The sequence below is a fragment of the Gossypium hirsutum genome, chromosome A11 (assembly GCF_007990345.1).
Source record: "Gossypium hirsutum isolate 1008001.06 chromosome A11, Gossypium_hirsutum_v2.1, whole genome shotgun sequence".
In the NCBI taxonomy this organism is placed as follows: Eukaryota; Viridiplantae; Streptophyta; class Magnoliopsida; order Malvales; family Malvaceae; genus Gossypium; species Gossypium hirsutum.
In genome coordinates, this window is record NC_053434.1 from 60921394 (window position 1) to 60938502 (window position 17109).

The window sequence follows — 17109 nt, forward strand, 5'->3', positions numbered from 1 at the left end:
GCCAACATAGATTTAAAGATCTCTATGTATCCCTTGTAACTAGAGTTGAGCATGGGCCAAGCCGGGCCCAAACAGAAGGCCCGTTTTCCAGGTCGGGGCCTGGCCCAGCCCAAACATGGGCCTAAAAAATTGTCCAAGCCTGACCTAAAATACAATTGCTAAGCCCAAGCTCGACCCCGGTTCGATCCATATTAATTTTTTTAGCTTATTTTATTAAATAAAAAATTTTAAAATATAATAAATCAAATACATTTAAAAACATAAAAACAAATATTAAAACAAGAAAAAAATAAAAAATGATACTAAAATAATTTTTAAAACAATACATAAATTGAAAATATAATAAAAAGTGGTTATGTTCAAATTGAAACAAGTTAGAACTAAAATAATAACCAAATTAATAATAAAACAAAAGTTCTACATAGAGAATTCATCAAACTTGAGTGCAGGATCCTGCAGCTTGTCACTATTTTCCATTTTGAGATATTTTCAACAATTAATTCCATGGGTACAGATTAAAGGGCACTTATAGCAATTTCCACCTTAATAATAAGCACCTGAAAAAGGCCTTGCAACATTCTATACAGCAAATTGTTAGACATTCTCATGTACCATGCACACATACAAAAAAAAAACATTTAGACTATCTGAGTTTCTTATTGTCTTCGTAGTACTCGTTCATGAAATATGAAACTAAAGACATAGATGTTATTAAAGTGAATATGCACTAAATAAATTATCACAGAGCCACTAAGGTCTTTTATTTGTATCTTTTATCTGTACCTTTATCCATACTAAGTTAGGACAAATGTAGCAATGAGTAAATCTTAGGATGAAATGGGCTAAAAACACACACCACAGCAATCAACAAGAAGGTGAATGTCTCTAGAAGTTTTTGATGTTTCCTATTAGCAGTTAAGACATATATGTATCTTTAGTGAATAACATGTTATTAGTAAATGGATTAATATCTTAGTAGGCCAAAATTTGAGTATTTTGCTTGACTGCATTTAACGACAATGACCTTAGAAACCTTTGGTACTCAACTAATAATCAAGTTTTTTTTCCTTCCCTTGAATAATAAAATGATCTATGGATATACTCAGGAGGATCACAAAACTTATAGGATGATATTTAAGAAAGAAAAAAAAGTATAACCAAAAGGACATTGATCAAAGACTACAAATGGAGTGAAACTATGATTAAGTGGCAGAAACATTTTATTAAATGGAGCATGGTATTTACGTGATCATAGACATTATTCTTTATCCGAAATAGAACCCACATTATTCTTCCTAATTCTAATATATTAATGCTTATTATTTAAAATATTATTAAATGGCCAAATAGAGGATTCTAAAACCTAAATAGCAATTTGATACATTGGAACATTTATGCTATTCCTTAAAAAAATAATTCTCAATTACTAAAATAAAACACAAAACCAAGCTTTGATAAAGTTAAAAAAAAAGAAGAAAAAGAACAAGTATTCAAAAAGAATAGAAAAAAGAAGCTCTGTCATAGATCCAACAACCAACATTACTAACCAAAATAATTGAAAAACAAAATGCCAATAGCTACAATTAAAAATATTTTAAAAAGAAGAAGAAGAAGCTTACTGTGTTGTGGCTGTGGGTAGTATGAGGAAGAAGTAGAGGCTTTCTGAGATAAAGTAAGGCACAGTAGCAGTATGAGGAACCTAAGGACCAAAGAGGCTTAATTTATATAGCCAAACTTAAATAATAACTAAAGCAAAAATTAGACCTAAGTGGTAAATGAAGAAGAAGCTTACAACTTGTGGGGAGCTTCGAGACCACAAATAAAGAAGCTAAAGACAATGAGTTGAGCTGAGCTGAGCTTGAGGCTAGTAGGTTGTTTGATATAAGCAGGTGGGAGGTGGAGACTAGAGATGAATGGGTATTTGGGAAGTTTGGCCGACAGATAGCACTACTGGATCGGTGGATCGGTGGAGGTGGTGGTGAGTTAGGGATTTTGATTTTGGAAATGAGAATAAAGGGGAGGAAGAGGAGGATACGAAATGAAAGTGAAACTAAAAAAGGGTAAAGTTAAAAATTAAAAATGATTAAAAATAAAATAAAATATTTAATGCCTGGGCCAAAGTAAAAATTAAAAATGATTAAAAATAAAATAAAATATTTAATGCCTGGGCCAAAAATCTTACTCAAGGCCCGGCCTGTTTTCTAAACGGGCCTCGTTTTTAGTCCAAGCTCATTTTTCGGGCTTATATTTTTTCTCGAACCCTCCCATTTTTCGTACGGGCCCTTGACCCGGCCCATGCTTAGCTTTACTTGTAACAGAACACTCCTTAAACACATGTTCGCAAGTTTCCACTAACGCTGCACACTTTGTACACACAACCTCGGTTATTAGCCTTCTATACTGTAGATTATACAAAGTAGGGATGTAGTTTTTACAGCATTTCTAGATTGTAATCTTCAGTTTAGAGGGTAGATTAAGCCCTCATAGTTTCTTGTAAAAAGGCATGTATTTTGTTTGTTGCTGTAAATGATTAGGATCATCCGATAATTATAAAAGCATTTTGTAAGCACTGCGGATAGAATACTCACCAGATGCCTCCCCTTTCCACACAAAAAAATCATCCTGAGGAGTACGAGCCAACGAAATGCTTCAAATACATTCTGCATTAGTCATATTGAATGTATTTCTGATAAGTTCTTTATTACAATGCTTAGATTCCTTAAGAATAAAATCAACTACTATCATTGAATCTGGAATACCACTAACAGTTTCAATTTTGCAACTCTCTGATCTAGGCACCAATGCAGCTCAAAAAACTAGAATTCTTTCCCCGTTCCCAACTCTCCAGCACATCCCATCTTGGTGTATCCCTTTGGTATCCTAAATACTCTTTCAAGTATAGGAAGTTAGACTCTCTAACTTTGCATTTATGAAATCTATTTCGGGATAATGCTTAGCTTTCAAGACACGTGCAAGCAAATAATTCAGATAACAAATTAATCACCAACCTTATTTTGCTAATAAAGATAAATTGAATTTTGTTAAGCAATGAAAGCCAATACCTCAGTTCTCTTTTAAATTACAAAGTTTTATCCATTAACACCAATGGATACCTTTTTTGCCATATCCTTTTTGCCACTAGTACTTCGCAAGAATGCTCTCCATTTCTTTGCAAAGAGAATTAGGAAGTAGAAAGTAAGCCATATTATAGGTTGGGACTATTTGTAAGACTAATTTTATAAATATTTCTTACCCTCCTTGAGATAAGAGTCTTGTACTCCAACTATCGATCTTGCGTCTCAATCGATCTTTAAGTAATTGAAAGGCCTCCTTTTTTCTCTGACCCACCATGTTAGGGAGGCTCAAGTACTTTTCGGTATTTGTTGAATTACAAACCTTTACAATCTATGAAACAATCTCCCTGGATTGATCAGAAGTATTAGAGCTATAAAAGCAATAGATTTTCCATAATTCACATACTGACCCGAAACTTCCTCATATTCGTTAAAGATACCTTTCAACAAATTCACCCCCTAGCTAAAGCCTCTCCAAATAGGATACAATCATCTGCGAACAATAAATAAGAGATCTTTGGACCATGTCGACTAAATTTTTCTCCCCCAAAACACATTCTCTTATAGCCAATCTCATCAAAGAAAAGAGACCTTCACTGCATATTAAAAATAAATAGGGGCTTAAAGGGTCTCTTTGTCGTAAGCCTTAGGTAGGTTTAAAACTTTGGCCTTCTATACCATTAATCACCATAGAGTACGAGACAGTGCTAATACACTGCATAATAAAGTCTACGTAAGTCTAGTCGAAACCCATCTTCAACATCATTTTTTGTAAAAATGCCCATTCCACTCAATCATAGGCTTTTCTCATGTCCAACTTTAGTGTAAGTGAACCTTTTCTGCCTGTTCTTCTGTGCTTGAACGAATTAAGAATTTCAAAAGCTAAAAGAACATTATTTGTAATCATACGTTTTGGAATAAAAGCATTTTGGGCCTCATCTATGCAATAATCTAAAACTTGCTGAAAACGGTTTGCAACAGTTTTCGAGATTATTTTATATAAGACCATACATAAACTAATAGGCCTATAATTTTCCTCCTTTAAAGCTTGAGCAATTTTTGGAATCAGTACTATATTAGTAGCATTTAGAGGTTCCATGGATAAACCATCATTCAAAATTGCAAGACAAAAAGCACTTACATCATCCCGTATAGTACTTTAAAAATTTTGAAAAAATGCCGCTGGAAAACCATCACAACAAGCAGCTTTAGTTAAGTCCATGCTTATTAACGCAGCAAATATTTCCTTATTTGTGTACTTGGATAAAAGCATTTGGTTCATACCATCTGTGATGCATTTATTCACTATTGACAAGATACGTTCCATGCAACCAACACTTTTTGAATAAAAAATGTTAACAAAATAATCACGCACCATTTCCTCCACTTCCCTCTCATTTGTTGCTCAATTACTATCTTCCTTCACCAATTTTCGAATACTATTTTGCCTCTTTCTATAAGAAGTAAAATTGTGGAAATACTTGGTGTTTTTATCGCCCAACCTCAGCCAATTTGCTCGAGCACGTTGTTCCCAGTAAGCTTCTTCTTTGTCAATTTCCAAATTCAAGTAAAGTTTAACATCAATTAATTGAGCGAAATTCTCACCATCCATATCGTGTTCCACCAATTTGCTCAACTCGATATGTAACTGCTTGGAAGATTCTTCTCGTTTTTCTTTGATCCCTCTTGCCCACAATTTCAAACCCAATTTTACATCTTCTAATTTTTCCAAAACTGAGCATGTATTTGACTCCCAAATATATTTTACTTCCCTTGCACAAGATTCTTCCATTAACCACCATGATTCATCCTAATCAGTTTTAATTAGGATAAGACAATAGTCCGAAATGGGGTGTGAGAGATGACATAAGGAAAACTCCAAGAATAAACTCAACCATGCAGTACTAGCCACTCCCCTGTCCAACCTCTCATGAATGTTTGTCTCTCGAAGATTCCCTTTCACCCAAGTGTAAGGAGATCTAGAATACCCTACATTAACTAGACGACATTCTTCAAAAATCTTCCTAAAACACTTAATTTTATGTTCATCTTGTGGCAAACCACCAACTTTTAATTTTATGTTCATCTTGTGGCAAACCACCAACTTTCTCAAAAGAGTACAATATTTTATTGAAATCCCCACACACTAACTAAGGGAGACTTTGATCCCTTCCAAGACTTTTGAGTAAGTCCCAACATTCCTCAATATGTCTCGAATCTGGGGCACCATAAAAATCAATAAATCTCCATTTAATATCTCCTCCATTCATTTTAAGCTAAAGCCCCATCGGGATCCATCAGCGTTAAAACCACATCATCTCTTTACTCTTTCCATGCAAATCCCATTCAATTTAGCCTCTATTAAAAAGATAATTTGGGGATTATGACACTTCAGCGTGTGCTGAAGCCTACGAATAGCCCATTTACTCCTCAATCCGCAGACATTCCAATACAATATCTTTATTGCATCAGATCGACTTGCCTTCTGGTAACTGCCGATATCTGATTTTGATAAACATTGATCTGCTTATTTGGTGCCCTCAATGAATCACTAAATTCAAAAACATTAGAGTCAAAATGAACAATTCTAGGCCTTTTCTTTTTATCAGCACAGCTACTCGGTGAATCTTCAAACTCATGTTCCATCATAGTGTGACACAGCTCACTTGATTGTTCAGCCATAGTTGATTTATCGATATTAGGAAAGCCCTCCAAATTAAATCCCAAAATTGGATTTAAATTTCTCCATGAAGTTCTCATCCCATTATCCTGTAATTTACTCCCTTCATTTTGATTTGACAGATTAGTTGCCATAAATTATTCATCCCCTTCCTCACAAAGCCAAACACTGTTAGCAACCACCACTCTTCTTGATTGAGCCTTCAAATCTAGATTCCAGCTGAACTCTATCACAATTCCATTATTATTTGTCTCCAGATTAACCGGTAAATCCATAATCTCATCTTCCTCATCCTTCAGATGTAGATCTACCATTTCCTTTTCCATACTCATGCAACACCGAAGAACAGAGATTGTACCCAAGATGAAAAAGCACACCCTAAAAGAACTAGAATAACAAAAAATGCAAAAAAGAAAACAAAAAGACGTGCTATTAAGAGCGGACAATTTTTTAATTAGACTAAAATGACTTTTTTTTAAAAAAAATTTGAATATTACTATTTATATTTATGGGTGACAAGTGTAAGAATCAAAATAATTTGACCCACTGGATCAAAGTGAATTTATTTGGACCCCATGTGATGGCCTATTGATCAAAAGTGTTCATTTTCCTAAGTGTAGCTTGGATTCGAGTCGCTCTAGTCACGATTGTTGTTCAGGCTTTGTCTTGTTATTGTAATTCACCAAAAAAATGAATTTATTTGAAAAATATATTATACAAAATGACTTTTAATTAGACTAAAATGACTTTTTTTTTTAAAAAAAAATTTGAATGTTATTATTTATATTTATGGGTGACAAGTGTAAGAATCAAAATAATTTGACCCATTGGATCAAAGTGAATTTATTTGGACCCCATGTGATGGTCTATTGATCAAGGGTGTTCATTGTCCTAAGTGTAGCCTGGATTCGAGTCGCTTTAGTCACGATTGTTGTTCAGGCTTTGCCCTGATATTGTAATTCACCAAAAAAAGTGAATTTATTTGAACAATATATTATACAAAATAAAAACAATTTAATTTGTTTTAGTGAAAACCATTTTTAATTAGAATTAAAAATGATTTATATTGCATATTTGATATGGAATTCAACGTTGAGAAATTATAAAATTATAAAAATGATAAATTTAAAATTTTTCTTTTTTTCTTTTGTTTTCCATTTATTCTATAGTCAACAGTTTTAATCTTCTTTTATTTTCTTTTCCACAGTAGAACATAAATTATTAGAAATAAGCAAAACTACATGCAGGACTAAAACAAAAACACAAGAACATAAAGAGGTTTTTCCCGCCATGAAATAGCAAACAAGGAAACAAGAAATCTCAATGCTCCAAATAATCTTAATAAGAATTAGATGATTAATTTAATTTAATTACAAGACATAATTCAATGACGATTTAAAATTTATAAAAGTAAATTACTAATTAATGACTTAAAATACCTAAATTACTGCAATTTAATTATTTAATCATCATAAAACATTTTTGTCTCCTTGATTTTCTCCAAGGAAGCAATAGCAGTTTAGTTGTGTTGCCTTTAGTGCAAGCGTTTTCCCATGGTTCACTTGATAATATTTTGTGTTTATTCTTTTTGCTGTTTGAGGTGTTTTTTTGTTGTGGATGATTTGGTTCAAGGTTGGACAAGTTTCTTGTTGACAAACCTTGATGTGGAGGACATCCAACAACTATCAAATTCAGATAATAACATTAGTCTTATCAAATTCGGATAAATAAGAGATATGAATTGAATGCTTGAGGGTGCTCACATGCACATTTGTTTCAACTTTACAATGCCCCCTCTGACTATTCGTTCAACAACAGTTTATGGTTTACCTCCAAAGTTGATGGTTGTAAGCACGACTGAATCTATTGGTTTTTTGTATTAAGTTTGATTTAAACCTTGAAGAGTTAGAGTTGTATGGATCAGAGTAGAACTTTCTGTCCCCAAATCGCTATCACGTTTTATTTCTTTTCGTGGTGTGAAAGGGGGTCTCGTTAAGTAAGAGCATATCTTGACATTTGTGACTTGCTTGGGTACAAGGAGACAAAATGTGACACTTCTTTAAACTTTAGCCTATAGGTTTAGGGTGATAATGAATGGTCAACATCTACCCATTAATCATGGATGAATTCAGGATTTTACTCTAAAGAGTCAGAACTTTTAACTTTGAACGACCTTTTTTTTAACATAAAAAGTGACAATTCTTCTTAGATTTTTTTTCTTATCAAATAAATCAATTTAATATTTTTTAAAAAAGTATGAACTATTTAACTGTAAAAAATTAAAAGAGAAAAATAACACTATGTAAAATTAAATATTTCTTTCCAATATGCAAAATAGAATAATTAATATTATACTAAAAATTTCATAAATATCATTATAATTCCAAAAATTAAATAAAAAAAATTGGACTTAGTTCTATTTCTTAATACTAGGCATCCTAAATTGCACCCTCTGTTTTTCATAAGATCAAACTCATCAATGATAGAAACTGTAGAAAATTCTCGAGCTATCTCTTTTTCGATGTATGCCACCAAGTAAGTTGAAAGAAAATCATCCTCCATTCTATCGTGAAGCTTGCCTTCACAATTTTCATGGCTGAAAAATACTTTGTTAATATAAAGTATAACTTTAAGACTTAAAGGGGCGAATTATATGAAATACAATTTGGTCAAGGGGGAAAATTTTATACAATGTGAACACTAAATCTAGAATACATGATAATTTATATATAAAATTCAGAAATCTGGAAATTTCAAGGGGGCGACTGCCCTCGCGCCCCTTGGATCCATCCCTACCCTTAACAGGATCACAAGATATGAAAGATTAATTATTAGGCTCACTGCTGTAGATATTTAAAAAAAAAAAAGGGGATATTCGCGTGTCTTTAGATAATTTCTCTGTTTTAAAGCCTAATGAGGAAACTATTTGTGGAATCAAAGGTTATTTCAGGTTCTAGTCCAATGCTTCGGGCTCCAAGGAACTCGAGAATTATTCTCCTCTCAATGTTGATGTTTCAACATAATTTATTTAATGTAAATATAAAAATAATACATAACTCCTGACCATATTTTGTGCAATCATGTTAGACATATGCTAATAGACCTCTTTAAGGTAAGCTCAAAAGTAAATATATGTTCATAAACAACGTGAGTGGTTATATCAATTTTAATTGTAAAAGGTTGATTCTCTAGTAATCTTATTCCTTATTACAATTATTAAAGATTGATGTTTGAAACCAGTTACTCACATACTTGAAAAAAAAAATAAAAGGAGGAGAAAAAGAAAGAGAAGGTTAGCTGTCAGAGTGAAGTGATGAAAGAATTTATCTAATTCCATTATTAAAAAAGAAGTGTTAGATTGGAGGTGAAATAAGTTAGCTACTTGAAGGGACCCCAATGGTCTAAAATTACATTTAGTGGAAATCAAAGGAGAGGCCCAATCAACTTGATTGCAACTATACATGCATGGTTGGGTTGGGTTTCCTAAAATTGGTTCCAAACTAAAATAGATTTGTCTATTTCTTTGCTCACTTTCACACCATGAAAAATTTTCCTTACGTTCTCGCCTATCCCATTCTTGATTCATTTCTAAATTTACGTTAAAATATGCCATAAGTCCCTTTACTTTTGGTAATTTTGAAAATTTTTCCTTTTACTTTCATTTTTAGGAATTTAGTTCGTCTACCTTTAGATTTTAAAATTTAATTTCAACTATTAACATTGTTAAAACTATTTTACTAAATTTAGATTCATTACATCATCTTTTTAGTTACATTACTACCGAATGAATACTTTTTTATTTTAAAATATCACACCAATAAATTTAACAAAAAAATTAAACATGTTAACAATCGGACCTATATTTTGAAACATTATTCAATAATTTCGTTGTAATTTGTAAAGCTAAGACCAACCATCTCACTTTCAAAAACAAAAAACACAAATCTCAAAATTTTACATTAACTTTGATTCAATGTGCAATTTGATACATGAACTTTTGTAACGCCCCAAATTTATTAGATTTAAATTGTGCAAATTTGTTAAATAATTTGATTTGGTGTGTTGGTTAAGTGCCTTGGATGTTTGCTTAGGTCTTGAGTTTGATCCTGATGTTGTGAGATTTTCTTATTTATTTTTGAAGTACGCTCAACTTGAGCCTTAGGGCATATCTTTTGTTTTCGCAATATTATGGTAAGAATGAGTCTGTTGGTTCAATGGTTTTAGCTTACCTCTAAGTCTTGTGTTCAAATCTTATATTCTACAAATATGGAATATTTTTGCTCCTTGTTATTGTGGGTTGTAGAGTTCAATTCAAATTCTACAAAATCTGGTGGGTGGGGTTATTATTAGAATATTTTATTTTATTTTATTTTTCAAAAATGATCAAAATTCTTAATTTTTCTCCACTTGCAACCATCCAACCCTCACCCCCTTTTGCACGTTGTTTTTCTTTCTTTATCTTATCTGATTGATTTTCTTTTATTTTCTCTCTTCTTCCTTGAATTCTTTTTCTTCTTTTTGATAACTCTTGAGTATTGCCTTTTATTTCGTGCATATTGTTGCTATTGGATTGCAAGTTGTTTGCAGTGTAATTTTCCCTTTAATTACTTTTTCTGAAGCTCTATTCTTAGTTCGTTCTTTGGAACAATATAGGGTTATGTTAATGTTAAATCTTTATTCTCAAAGGCATTAAATGTTCTTGTGTTATGGTTAGGCGAAAGATGCGAAAATCAAGTTCCACCAGTGAAGTGATTCTCGTTTTGGACACTATTTTTTGAATGGTAAGTACTCGAGTCTCGCATTGAGGGGCTAAAATTTTGATAAAAAGAAGCTATGTTGAATAGGTTATTTTATGATTAGTTGGTATGATTTGATGGTTGAATATATGTATTGTGAGTTCTTAGTTGTGTGGTCAATCAAATAAGCAACAGTGTGTGTGAAACAAATCTGAAACTTAGTCTGAAACTTGAAAAAATTAAAAAACTAGGGTTGTTTTCAAAGCTGCCTAGCATCACACGGCTGTGTGACAGGCTGTGTATGCCACACGACCATGTGGTAGGCCGTGTGGAGCATACGACTATGTGTGATTACAGGACCAATTTTAAATCCCGATTAAGGGACACGATACATTCGGTCCGTGAGCATAATACAGGCCCAGAAAATCATAAGTTTTAGTGCATACACATAGGTAAGCTTAGGGTGCATGATAAGTAAGTTTTTTTTTGTAAAAATCTTGTGCTGAATTATGTTCCGTAAAATATATGTGTAGGTATGCATCTCATGCAATATATGATATATGTATGTATGCTATTATGTTGTGCAGTTGCATTAGGGGTAGGTTATGATATGATGAAAGAAGTGTAATATGGTTGTTATTACTGCAATTATGGCAACTAGACTGTAAATTTTAGTTTCGCAGCTCAGCTGCATATTTATAAGTGGCATATTGCCATATATCATTGTGATTGGATGGATTGACTCTTATTGTCCTAATTGGTGTGATTGGTTGGACGGAGATGGTGTGTAGCTGATGATAGTAGGATATGTTCTGATATGTTATATGATATGCTCCGATATGTTATATGATATGCTCCAATATGTTATATAACATTCTCTGATATGTTATATAATAAAAAATTTTGATCTGATTATTTGTATATGCAAATCCCATATGTAAACTATGTTTGTGGGCCAAGTCACATACTAGGCTTCTAGTTCACTCATTTGTCTAGTTCCATTTTAGGTGATCCTCAAGCTTAGGTTTGGACGGCGACTCTGGAGCTTGGTTTGCACATTGTGGTTAAGTATGTTTTGGACTTTTTATGGGCTTTTCGGGCTTTTGGAAATTTAATTCTGTTTGGGACTTTAAAAATTATTTTGGTATTTGTTTTGAAAAATATCTTAATTTTAAGCGGTATTTTAATCAAGACAACATCACCAAAAATAAACTAAGGTTGTATAAGACCAAATTGCTATAATGTTTTTCCACTGCAAAGTTTTTAACTAAGTCGTTACGACATGTTATCACACAAAAAATTTAAGTAAAATGGATTTATTTTAATAAAGCTAATAAAACGGGGTTTTCATCATAGTACTTACAAGTTTTTCAGAATAGAAATGTTTTCAATATGTTAATCAATTCTGTTTTTTCTTAAGTTGGAAAGAGTTTTTCACCAAAGATAAGCATTATTGTTTTCACGTACGAAATATCCCTCACAATCTGACCGTAACGTCTAGGCTGGGACTGAGGTGTTACAACTTTGATTTGATGCAATTACACATGAAATTTTGATTGTGGCTCAAATGCATACATGAAACTTTAATTTTGATTCAATCGTATATATTTAAAGAAATAAATACACTAATTTATTTTATATTGATTAAATATAATTATTTGTGTATACAGTATATAAACATAAAATAATATTTTATGAGAATTGCATTAAATCAAAATTATATATATAAATTTACACAAAATCAAAATTTAAATACAAAATTTCACTTTAAATCAAAATTAATATATAACTTTGAGATTTAGAAAAAAAAACCCCAAAAGAAACCATCCCATACGTATCTTCGATGGAAGCCCATATAATTTACTAAAGATAATTACAGTTTTTAAAAGTGTTAAATTTTTATATTAACGAACACCAAATAACCATGCATTCGTTTACCTTATTGTATATCTGTAAATAAGTTATGGCCCAAAGCTTTTTACTTACTTTTTTGTCCCAATTTTTTCTTTTTAGCTAGAAAAGTAACGATTATTATTCAACTATTAGATTAAGGTAAAGTATATCAACAGTCACTTAACTTTTAACTCAGTTGTTAAACTTTCAAAAAATACAAATCAATCAACACTAACCATTTTCTTTACAGACGTAACGGAGATATCATTTTCCATTACTGACATAACGAAGTTGCCAATTTACATCCTTCTCTCCCCTATCCCTTTCGTCATCCCTCCCCGTACTCTGATTCTCTCCTTCTTCCTCATTGTCCTTTTCCCTCTACTAACCCACCCACCCTTCAAGCCCCTTGATTTTATCTCCCAAAATCATGGGTCATTTTCTTCCCAACCAAAAATCTCAATCTCAACCTCCAAGCAAAATCCCATCAAAGACCCATTTTTGAAGAATGAGCAGTAGAGTAGTTTCAGCAAGCAAAGCCTAGATTGTGGTAGCCACAATTGCCTTTGCTCTATTCCTCTTCTCGCGCCACTACTAGTAAGTTTCTCTCCTTCTCTCATTATATTATTTTTTTGCTTATCAAAATGATAGCTTTAACAAATTTGGCAGAAAAAACAATGACAGAAGTGACCTCCACAGCCACGCAGGTAAACAAAAATCCATTTTAAAAACTGAAAAAAAAGGCCTTTCTTTCACATGAAAATTTGAAAACCATAGCTTTCTTCAAATTTTGACAAATATGGTAAAGTTAACCCTTTTTTTGTTTTGAGACAAAATGGAATTCCTGAGCTTAACATAGTTAGAGGATTTTGTCAGGTTTCTAAGATATTATTTTATTCTCCAATTCAATTCAAAGGGATCGTAGAGAAAGTAAAGCAAATGGGGTTCAGTCCTGAAAGGTTTACTTTTAGTTTAACTGTTATTGTTTTGGGTTCAATGAGAAAATCCACTTGGGAGACAAAGATTGATGTTTATAAGAAATATGGTTGGTTTGAGGAAGAGGTTTTATATGCTTTTAAGAATCATCCCTCAATAATGGCAGCTTCTGAGGGTAGAATTAAAACATTTATGGATTTTTTTGTGAATGTAATGGGATTCAAGGCTTCATTTGTTGCTAAAAAAGTTTATTTTCCAGGATTGAGCATGGAGAAGAGGCTGTAAACAATTATAAAGCAGAAGGAAAGGGACTGTAAACTATTGTTGATTTATGAGAGGGTTAGAGGGAAAGGGACGGTGGGAGAGAGGTAGAGAAGAGGAGTAAGGTGAGGGATGGTGGGAAAGAGGGAGAGAGTCGGAGTAGGGGGAGGGACTGTGGAAAGGAGAGAATCGAAGTAGGGGAGGAATGGTGGGGAAGAAGGAAAGGGATGGGAGAATAGTGGTAGGGGGAGTGAGATGGGAAGGGAGGGGTAGAGAAAGATGTAAAATGGCAGCTCCATTATGTCTGTAACGGAAAATAGCATATTTTTTATGTCTGTAACGAGAAAATATTTAGTAGTGACTAATTTGTTATTTTTTAAAATTTTAGTGATTGAGTTGAAAGTTGAGTGGCTGTTTTGTCATTGAGATCTAGTTGAGTGACTGTTGGTGTACTTTATCCTTAGATTAAAGTGCAATACATAAGATGCCCTTGAGTCTTCTAACAATAAGTGATAAATACAACTAGGTAGATTAGAACACATACATAATAACTCATTAAATGAGGCTACACTATAAGAAACATAAGGTTGATAACTATTTCTCAAACGGGTCAACGCATCTGCACATTTGTTCCCTTCCTTGAAAAATGTGCATCATAGAGCTAGAACTCATAGAATGGACGGGCATCCTGCACTTAACAATTAAATGAGATAATAATAAGTTAGAGTGTGAAGGGGCTTTCATGAAATGTAACATAGATGTAGTGTCAACTTCAATCTCAAGATTTTCAATGTTATGGTCTTTAGGTAATAATAGTCCATCTCGTAGTGCCCAAAGTACTGGTTCTACACTAGTCACATTAGGGATATGACAGAAAGAACCAATCACCATACTTGATGATCATGAGTAAACGTGCCTGCACTTGTTTTCCTCAAGTTCCGCAAAGATGGTTCATCCGAATTTAATTTGAAACACCTCAATAGAAGGGGTTTCCATAGCATTAGAACAAAACCTGATAGGCTAAGCTTCTTTGAAAGGGGGAGAGAGTAGAAAATTCCCCCGCACCAAGGATCACTCATTGCACAAACTCCTATAAAAGTCTAGGTTTTGAAAAAAAAACACTAATGCATTATGACACAACCAGATTTCCCATAGGGCGAAAACAAAAACAATGAACCAGAGCATCAGTAGATGGTGGGCTCACTCATTTGAAGTAACATTATCTTGAAGCCATTCCTTCCAATTCGTTGGTTGAAAAGGCCTAATCTAACAGTGAGAATAAACAAAATTTCATAATTGTTGGACAGCATGACATTCCTAATTCATTTTCCATCGTAAGTTTTGAATTTGTGTGCGTGTGGTTTTTCTTTGTAATTGATAGATTTAGGGCTAATTTAACTTGAAAACTGTGGTAAAAAATTACTTTTGAAAACTTTGATTTAAAATTTAAATATTTAACATTATTGCTTTAGAGAAAATAAAATGTTTATTTTAAACGTGATGTTGTAAAGTAAAATATATACATTTAAATGATACTAAATTTTATCATATCCACAATGAAAGTGAAAATAAATGTATGTAGCAAATTAAAAAAATAAAAAATAAAAATCATAATGTTTTGGATTCAAATCCCATTATATGCAAAAATTCTTTTTCTAGATTTTATATGAAAAGATAAAATTACTCTCAAGATAATATCTATTACTCATTAAAGATGGGGGACTTTTGGTAAATTCATTACTGAGTTGGTGACCTAGTTGAGAGTGACACCAACTCAGTAAAGCACTCAAATATACTAATATATAAATGATAATAAAAAAAATATCTTTGGTTGAAATGATTTAATCTTAAAAAAACTACAAATCACAATGTTATGGGTTCGAATTCATTATGCTGAAGTACTTTTCTAGATTTTATATGAGAAGAAAATTATCTGAAGATAATATCTTTCACTTATTGAAAATGAGGGAATTTTGGTAAATTCTTGAGAGTTAATGACTATGTTGAGGGTGACACTAATTCAATAAAAATCTTAAATATGGTAATAGATTTAAATTTATTAATATTATGATATTTTAATAAACTACTAAAAAATATTTTATTACAATTTATTATTATTTTGAAATATGAAATATTATTTTGAAATATTTTAAAGTAATTAATATAAATTATTTATAAAATTTATTTGAATATATAAATTACATTTTAATATTTAAAATATAACAATTTCAAATTAAAATATATCATGTTATATACTTTGAAATAACTTTCAATAGAAAAATATAAATATCATATATTTTGAAAAATGTTGCCTTCAACTTTATGTTGGTTTTAAAAAAACAAACTTATGAATTAGTTTTTTAATGAATAAAATATTTTTTTATGTTATGACAATTATATGAAAATTCTAATTTAACTTTTTTTTCTTTAAAAAAATTGAGATTGTTAAACAATTGTAACCTTTCTAAAGTTTTATAAACAAATCACGAGGTTATATATAAAATGATAAAAGTTTTTTCTACCTTTATTAATGGTTGAAGGCAATTTTTATTTTGGTTATCGAGTAGCTTTAAAACTTGTTGTCACTATTTACCCTTTTGATGGACCTACAAAACGGAGAAAATTAATCAATTGGAGTCACCGAGCTCGCTCCAGTTAAAATATCTTTTTGAGAAACCAAAAAAAGATAATATATATATAAACAAAGAAATGATTATATGTAAAAGGGATAATATAATTTTTGGTCCTTAAATTTGGTAATTAAGTCTATTTTGGTACTTATACTTTCTTTATCTAATTTAGTATCTGAACTTGGCAATTAGATTCATTTTAGTCTTAAAACTTAAGAAATATAAAAGCTTGATGACGTAACACTTTGAGATTGTGTCACATCATCAATTGAAAATTAAAAAAAATGTATAAATTTTTAGGTGGTAATGTGGTACAATCTTAGAGTGTCAAATAGAGTGTTCTAATATTCAGGCCAGTGGTTGAACCAATTAGATCACTGGTTTCCAATTCAATCGGTTTGATTGGTTCAATTGTTAAACCAAGAATAATTATATAATATTTAACAGGTACAACTTATTCAACTATTGGATTTTGTCTTGGTTTTCGATTTTTATTGATTTTGAGTAGCTTCTGATTCAATTGATTTTTACTGCTAAGTTTAAAAGTCAAAAATTATATTACCCCTAAATAAAAGTATATAAAATTTACAAAAAATGATATATTCTTAAGTACACTCAAACTCATATTCTTCTATATAGTTGAATAATAATGATACTAAATCTAATATCGTTTTTTAAAGATGATTATATAATTTAAATGAATTAAAGTTTAGATAATTGAATTTGTATTTTGTAAAGAAACAAGGGAGAAGTTTAGTCAAAAGATTTTTGTCTATATGCAGCATAATTTCCACACGAATTTGAGGTTGAAAGCAAAAATTTCAAGTCCACCCACCCTTACATTTGATGATGAATAAAGTGATGTGTCATTATTTCTTCTGCAATTTTGCTACCACCAC

The 17109-nt window shown here is 31.6% G+C and overlaps 3 long non-coding RNA genes across 3 annotated transcripts; 2 read left to right on the forward strand and 1 right to left on the reverse strand.

Moving 5' to 3' along the window:
- Positions 1–297: 297 nt before the first annotated feature.
- Positions 298–2055, reverse strand: LOC107899146 (uncharacterized). Its single transcript, XR_001684586.2, has 2 exons — positions 1793–2055; positions 298–1699 (listed from the first exon to the last, which is right to left on the reverse strand). It is a non-coding gene; the product is annotated as an uncharacterized lncRNA (long non-coding RNA).
- Positions 2056–10178: 8123 nt separating this feature from the next.
- Positions 10179–12053, forward strand: LOC107905727 (uncharacterized). The gene is made up of 3 exons (XR_001686593.2): positions 10179–10342; positions 10469–10535; positions 11498–12053. It is a non-coding gene; the product is annotated as an uncharacterized lncRNA (long non-coding RNA).
- A 286-nt stretch (positions 12054–12339) lies between these two features.
- LOC107899142 (uncharacterized) lies at positions 12340–14002 on the forward strand. Its single transcript, XR_001684585.2, has 3 exons — positions 12340–12980; positions 13053–13090; positions 13579–14002. It is a non-coding gene; the product is annotated as an uncharacterized lncRNA (long non-coding RNA).
- Positions 14003–17109: the final 3107 nt, after the last annotated feature.